The sequence below is a fragment of the Tachysurus fulvidraco genome, chromosome 8 (genome assembly GCF_022655615.1).
Source record: "Tachysurus fulvidraco isolate hzauxx_2018 chromosome 8, HZAU_PFXX_2.0, whole genome shotgun sequence".
NCBI classification, from domain to species: domain Eukaryota; kingdom Metazoa; phylum Chordata; class Actinopteri; order Siluriformes; family Bagridae; genus Tachysurus; species Tachysurus fulvidraco.
The window spans coordinates 20,729,338-20,736,837 of record NC_062525.1 but is presented as its reverse complement, the minus strand read 5'-3'; the positions used below and the strand labels follow the sequence as shown (position 1 = coordinate 20,736,837).

Sequence of the window (7,500 nt, the reverse complement as noted above, 5' to 3'; positions counted from 1 at the left end):
GGTCCATGACACAGATGAAGCTATATGACACACTTTCTCAGTCCTCGTCTCACCTAACAGCGTTAGTGTGTCTGCAGTGTTAAGCTAATATTTAATTCAGTGTGTGTTTGAGACAGAGAGAGAAAGAAAGAGAGAGAGAGAGAGAGAGCGAGAGAGAGAGAGAGAGAGAGTCAGAGAGACAGAAAGGGAGAGATGGAGTGAGAGGGAGGGAGGGAGTGTTATTGGGTTTCTCGATTCTCCAGCTCAGTTTTCAGTGCAGTATGAACACATGGTGAGAGACTTTGCCAGACAGGAAGAGATCCAACATCGGGGAGTCCTGTGAACAGTTTCTATCAGGAGTGTGTGTGTGTGTGTGTGTGTGTTAGTGTGTGTTAAGAGAGGGAAAGTTAAAATGAGGGGAGGTCAGCAATAACAGTGAAGAAATCTCATGTCTGAGAGAAAAAAGAGGGAATTTTATATTTTAAAATGGACCAAGTAAAAACAGAATTATCCTCGTGTTTTATATGTGCCAAAGATAAGAAATTACTAACTTACTCATCATCTGTAACACATTTTTATACTGTACACAAATTGATGACTTGAAACACATTTTTTAATGTAATACAATTTTTAATAGAACATATTTGTAAAGAAATAGTTACATATAATATCATACATGTAGTTCTATCGTGAGGAAAAGGGCCTCACTTTTGAAGATGTGGCATTTTTCCAAAATACTTCTGAACAAATAAATTCCAAAAAGTGAGATTGTTTTTAATGTAAAACTATGTAGTTGCATCTTGATCATTTAATATGCATTCTAAATAATACATAAAGAACTATTTGTCATTTTACAACAATAAACTAAGATCATTGCAGAGATTATTGCAGTAGATTATTATTAGGATGCACCATCACCACACCACCACCATTATTATTATTATGCAAAATCAAGAAATATTATAATTTAATTTATATCATATTATATATGTATATTTATAATTGTATTTATTATCTTCTCAATAAATATGTTATTTTTAACATCTAAAATTGAACAAACTGCATCAGCCAATCGTGTGTGAGTCGTGAAACCCAGCTGACCAATCAGGTTTTTTATTCTACAACACAAATACAGAATTAGCATTAAGTATTGAATGTTAATTAAACACGGGAAAGATAAACTTTAATGAATTTAAAAAATATGTAATTTTCCCATCTGTACACATACATATGTAATTATTTAGACATTTAAATTTAGCCCCACCCCTTCTCATGAGTGATAGATCATTTTGCCCCACCCCCAGGTCTCTAATTAAATCAACTGCCATTACCATTGATCCCTCCAACCACCACACAGACACGCAGATGCAGGATTTAAGTAAAAGTTTCCAGAGAAACAAAGAGTTCGAAACTATACAATAAGATTATTATTATTTTAAACCCCAAATTTAGGCAGAGAATATTCTAATATCCACTATGTGTCACATACATTAATAATGACATTAGCATAGCTCAGAGTTGGGATATTAACATCTTAGAAAGTCTGTCGTGTTTTTAAATGATTTACGGAAGATTAATTCTACTGAACTTCTACACTACAGAATAGAAATATGCTAGTAATGTACGAGTCACAGTGTGTGGGTGTGCGAGATTAAGGGTGTGTGCGAATGTTGGAGTGTGTGAGTGTGGGATTCTGGGTGTGTATGAGAGTGCGGTTGTGTGTAAATATGGGATTGTTGGAGTGCATTTGGATTTGTGGGGGATTGTGTGGGGGGGCAGTATGGAAGTGTGTGTGTGTGTGTGTGTGTGTGTGTGTGTGTGTGTGTGTGTGTGTGTGTGTGTGTGTGTGTCTCAATGTGTGAGGCGAGTGTGTGAGTGTGAATGTGGGATTGTGGTTGTCAGTGCGTGTCAGTATGGCAGTGGGTTTAAGTATGGAAGTGTGTGAGCGAGTGTGTGTGTGTATGAGAGAGAGAGAGAGAGAGAGAGAGAGAGAGAGAGAGAGAGAGAGAGAGAGTGTGTGTGTGAGCTCGGGATTGTGGTTGTCAGCGTGTGACTGCCAGCTGGTGTAAGTCTGGAAGTGTGTGTCAGTGAATGAGAGTGAGTGAGTGTGTGTGTGTCAGTGAGTGAGTAAGTGTGTGTGTGAGTGAGTGAATGAGTGTGTGTGTGTGGAGGGGGTTGTGGTTGTCAGTGTAAGTATGGGAGTATCTGTGTCTGTGTGTGAAAATATCAGAGTGTGGGAGTATGTGTGTGTGTGTGTGTGTGTGTGTGTGTGTGTGTGTGTGTGCAAGATGTGTGAATAGAAACCTTAATAAGAGCTTTGACCTACTTTATAAGCTTGCAATGATACATTTGAAGATTGAACAAGAGAAGATGAGCGAGAAGACTGACCTGATTTCATACATACAGAAAACTGTGTGTGTGTGTGTGTGTGTGTGTGTGTGTGTGTGTGTGTGTGTGTGTGTGTGTGTGTGTGTGTGTGTGTGTGTGTGTAGGAGAAATGTTCACCATGGGACAGAAGGGGGAAGGACTTTTTGCCTTATGATGAGATTTCATGTCCTGAATAAAAATGTGTAGTGCGTGTGTGTGTGTGTGTGTGTGTGAGTGTGTGTGTAAAAAGAGCAGAATGAGATCATACTACTACTACTGCCTTAGGCATGTCTCAGAATGTACTCCTGTCTTCATGTAAAATAATGCATACATGTCTGATCCTGCACGAGACGTCTCTCCTTCAAACAAAGGCGACAACAGGAAACAGATCTGGAGTAAAAGAGTCTATGGGTGTGTCCCAAACAACCCTCTCTGTTCATTATATAGGCCACAGACACACCAGTCCACTGTGGATGAGTCCTAATATTTGTGGAACACCAATAGAACTGTGCAGGTTTAACCTTTTAGTAAGAAGAAGTAGAAGGAGCACCACAGCATAAAACATTAGCATAAAACATTCATAAACGTTACGTAGCGTTTTATTAAAATGTTTTCAGAACACGACAGGAAAGGACAGACTAAATATATTTAATCTCGAAAGTTTCTGAGAATCCATAACGTTTAAGACATATTCTGGTAAAATTGTTCTCTATAGACACACAGTACCTTTAAAATTAGAATTTGTATATTAGCAAAATAATCCTGAAATTAGTGAAATAGCATAACATGTCAAGAAATTTAATGATTTAGTAAGTAAATATTCCGAGAACCGTAAAACTCTACTACTAAAAGTTTACTACTACTAATAAAAACATTACAATGTCAGTAAAGGACGTCAGAATTTAGTGGAAAATAATCAGTAAAAATGTTATGCTAACCTAAAATTTTTCACTGCATATGCAGGTACTTTTAAAAATGCTAATGAATCACACACAGTATTCACAAAGTATCAACTTACCTCAACAATGTTCACAAAACATTGTAAAATTGTAATACGTTTATGAGCAAAATGTTCCATAAAAACACTTCACTAAGAAAACGTTCAGTTGGCACATTACGTTTTAGTTTCCGAGAACGTTCAGAAAATGTCAAGATAACCTCAGATTAAACGCTGTGCATCTTCTAAAGTACAAAATTATTGTCGTAATCCATAAATCAGAAATACGTCAAAAAAACATTCATCAAAAACAAAGTTTTAGTCAACAAACATTCTGAGAATGTCAATGTTCAAAAAAATGTTTGCTAATGTCAAAACTTAGCTATCTTTAATAGAGGGATAAATCGGTGAGTCGAGTGATAAAACAATGTACGAAAAACACAATTTTGTAACCAAACGTTCAGTTACGTTCACAAAACCTTCACAAAACTATAAAACGATCAGCGTGCTACACAGTGAGTCAGGTGGAGTTTTAATGCAGTGTGTTTTATTAGCGGAACAGAAGCGTGTTGCTGCAGAGGGACGCTGAGGGGACGCGCGAGATGGGGAGAGACTGCAAATGAAAAAATGAAAAACGACGAAGAGAGAATGAGCTTGAAGGGAGAACGGAGGGATGAAGATAAAGCAGAATGATGGAGAGAGCCCTTATTGCCTTTAACCGTATTGCAGTCGAATGCCTGTGGGCGGAGATGCAAATCGTTTTTCCCTCACTTCTCCCCACCTCCTGAAAACAATATTGCGTTTTCCAAGAGCATGATCCATCCTGGAAGAGAAGTGCAGCAGAAGTGAGGGAAAGAAAGATGGATGGATGTGTGAGCAGTAATCAGGACGAAGCCTGAAGCGATGCAGCAGCTTTTCTTTATATTTGCCTCGTTTTTTTTTCTGAAGGGACAGTTACAGGTTAATCATTCACACACTCTGTCATCATGTGACTTGTTCCCATCAGGCATGTTCACACACACACACACACACACACACACACACACACACACACACACACACACACACACACACACACACACACACCCCAGATAATGAAGAGGAGAAACAGAGCAAAACAATCATCACGTTTTTGAACCATTAGCTTAGCACGCAACACCCACACAGTAACAACACACTCTTCAGCCAAAACCCACAATCGCACATACGCTTTTGATCTAAACGTGACATTTTCTCACTGGAATTGTGTAATATCATTTGCCTCAGATTCTCTCCAGCAAAATCACTGCATCAGCCAATCTCATGCCAGTTGTGACGGATTTAGCGAATAGCGACGCCTCATTTGCACAACGCTGTGGACGACAAATCCTTCACACGCTTGTCGCTAAGAGCTGTTGTTGTGGCTCCTCTGTTTATACACACATCTGAAAATACCTCTTAGACCGCTAGCGTGATGAAGCTAAACGCATGTGAGTGTGTCTGGTGCATGATGCAGCTCTGAAGATCTGCAAACAATTCATTTGATTAGAATAAGTCGTAACTTAATGATGTACTGGAAAAAGCTAGCGTGTAACTGCTAACAAAGACAAAAAAAAATCTGCTTACCTTGTTCTAACTGAAAGGAATAAATCAAACGGTCTATTATAAGGAGCTGACGTTGACAGGGAAAAAAATAATCAGCTAACTTCCTGAAGTCGCTAAGCACCGCTAGACAAGCAGCACATGGTAACATCAGTTCTTTTAAACACAGACTTTTATACTTTTACGCAGCTTCTGTTTACTGACGTGATGTTTACTATGGTTTCATCTGATCCTGTCAAGGATTCTTTCTCTTGTTAAATATGTTTCGCAAAAAAAAAAAGAAAGAAAAAGAAAGAAAGAACAGGAAGGAATTGTTGGTGCTTCTGGTGAGTGTACATGAGCGTGTTAGCCAGTTAGCTTACTATGTTAACAGACACTAGTACAGAGTTGAGCATGTAGCAGGTAAATCAATCAACCAGCTTTCACAATGATTAGCATTTAACTAAGTAGTTTTATACATAGTTATTTCTATTTGTTATTTAAAACAATAGCAAGCTAAAGACAAAAAAAGAAATAAAAAAGACTTGTCTCCTGCTAGCATGAACATCAGGAGTTCACCTCAGCCAGAATGTAGCTTTTCCCTCACAGCCTTTTTCCCCTCACTACTCATCTAGTTTTACACACAACCAAAACACATCAATGTGCTCCTGTGTCATCCATCTTCTCCTGAAAAAATCTCATCTGCACATCTGTACACCACTCTTTCTTCAGATTGAAAGAGAAAGAAAGAGAGAGAGAGTTAGTGTTGGGACGACATTTGAATAGACATCATAATCTCAAAAGGCCACTAGCTACAAGCTCCTTCCATTTCTCTCGCACATCTCAACCCTTCCCCACTTTCCTTTCCTCCTTCTCCAGCTAAAATTTGCACAAAACTTTCATTAGCATCGGCGGCGGGGGTGCGCGAGGCGGCCATGTCTGCTGCTCCATTAGCACCTCAGACCATAAATCAGGCAAATCTCTCCTCCAGGGCGGCTTGCTAATGACACAGCGCTAATGCTAACGCTAACGCTGCAGGGTCCGCCATCACATCTGCGGAACGAAAAAGGAAAAGAAATACGAAACACCAAAATCACAGGAAACCCTTAGGGATCAAAGTTCCTTTCTTCTACACTGAAGGATTTTAAAGTCTTAGATTTTTTTCAGAAGAATTAAAAACATTTCTGAGATTTTTGAGTAAAACAAATATTTTTAGGCCATGAGAAATTGAGAGATCTGATTGGTCTGAGAGCTGAGGAAAAAGTGACGGAGAGAACGAGAGGAGTAAGTTATATGCTCAGTAGGAGGCTGGTAGACCTGTGTGTGTGTGTGTGTGTGTGTGTGTGTGTGTGTGTGTGTGTGTGTGTGTGTGTGTGTGTGTGTGTGTGTGTGTGTGTGTGTGTGTGAGAAACATACCTGTTTCCCTTCTCATGAGCCACTGATCTAGTATGTGTCCTTTTCACTAAAAGGAAGACAGAAACAAACATCAGCTTTAACGCACACCCACACCCACACCCGCATACGCATACGCACACGCACACACACACACACACAGCTTCGTCTGGCATGTCTGGTTCTGGTGCATACATCACAACAGATATCATTATCCAGCTGAGCCCATCTTTGTGCGTGAGCACAAAGAGACTTCTTTTCAGACACACACACACATTCAGACACACACACACACGGGTTTATTTTACTGTCCTTGTCAGGTATTTCAATTTAGTGAGAAAGTGTAATGTTCTGCACACACCTTTAAAGAGACTGAACACATTTAAACACACACACCAACTCTATCAGACACAATGGACATTAGTGGGGGGATGTAGAGAGGAAAGGGAGGGAGGGAAGAAAAATGGAACTTGTCGCTCTGCTCTCTCTCTCTCCCACTCTCTCTCCCTCTCTCTCTCTCTCCTTTCTCACATCTCTTTTTGGCTTGTGTTCTCCCCCAGGCCACTTCTGCTTTCTGCAGCATCTCTATATCCACACACACACACACACACACACACACACACACACATACACACACACACACACACACACACACACACACACACACACACACACGCGCGCGCGCGAGAATCGAGCGGACATTCTGAAGATCGATGGTGGTATCTGAAAGGATCGTTAGCATCATTAGCGTTAGCCATTAGCCCCCGATCCCCATTAATGGTGAGCGTCGATCCCAGAAAAGGGCCGATCTATAAGGACAAGATCTTTATGTGATTTGTGGGCAAAGGCCAGACAGTGTGTGTGTGTGTGTGTTTGTGAGAGTGTGTGTGTGTGTGTGTGTGTGTGTGCGCGTGTGTGTGTGTGTGTGTGTGTGTGTGTGTGTGTGTCTGTGTGTGTGTCTGTGAGTGAGAGAGAGAGAGAAAGAGAGTATATGAAATAGAGAGAGAGAGAAATGGGAGAAATAAAGATATATACAGCTCAATGAATTTACACAGCAAACGTTAGCTACTTGAACATTAATAACGCAATAATAATAAATTGTTGAAGGCCAAATGGCCAAAAGTCCACTATGTGTGTTCACTACATAGGGAGGGAGCTGTAGACACCACGTATGCAAAGAAATTCCTCAGAGATTAAACTAGCAATATTTGACTCATCATCAATATGCCACAGGATCAAACTTCACCATAAGATGGAGATACATG

The 7,500-nt window shown here is 40.0% G+C and overlaps 1 protein-coding gene across 3 annotated transcripts in view; it reads right to left on the bottom strand.

The window, feature by feature from the left end:
• Window positions 1-7,500, bottom strand: part of raraa (retinoic acid receptor, alpha a) — a 77,546-nt gene that overhangs the window by 38,989 nt on the left and 31,057 nt on the right. For 2 of the 3 annotated variants that reach the window (XM_027176869.2, XM_027176872.2), the window contains exon 2: window positions 6,260-6,305. The exons of the other annotated variant lie outside the window; for it this stretch is intronic. The gene's annotated coding sequence lies outside the window, so the exon portion shown is untranslated. The remainder of the gene's footprint in view (window positions 1-6,259; window positions 6,306-7,500) is intronic. 3 annotated transcript variants of the gene reach the window in all.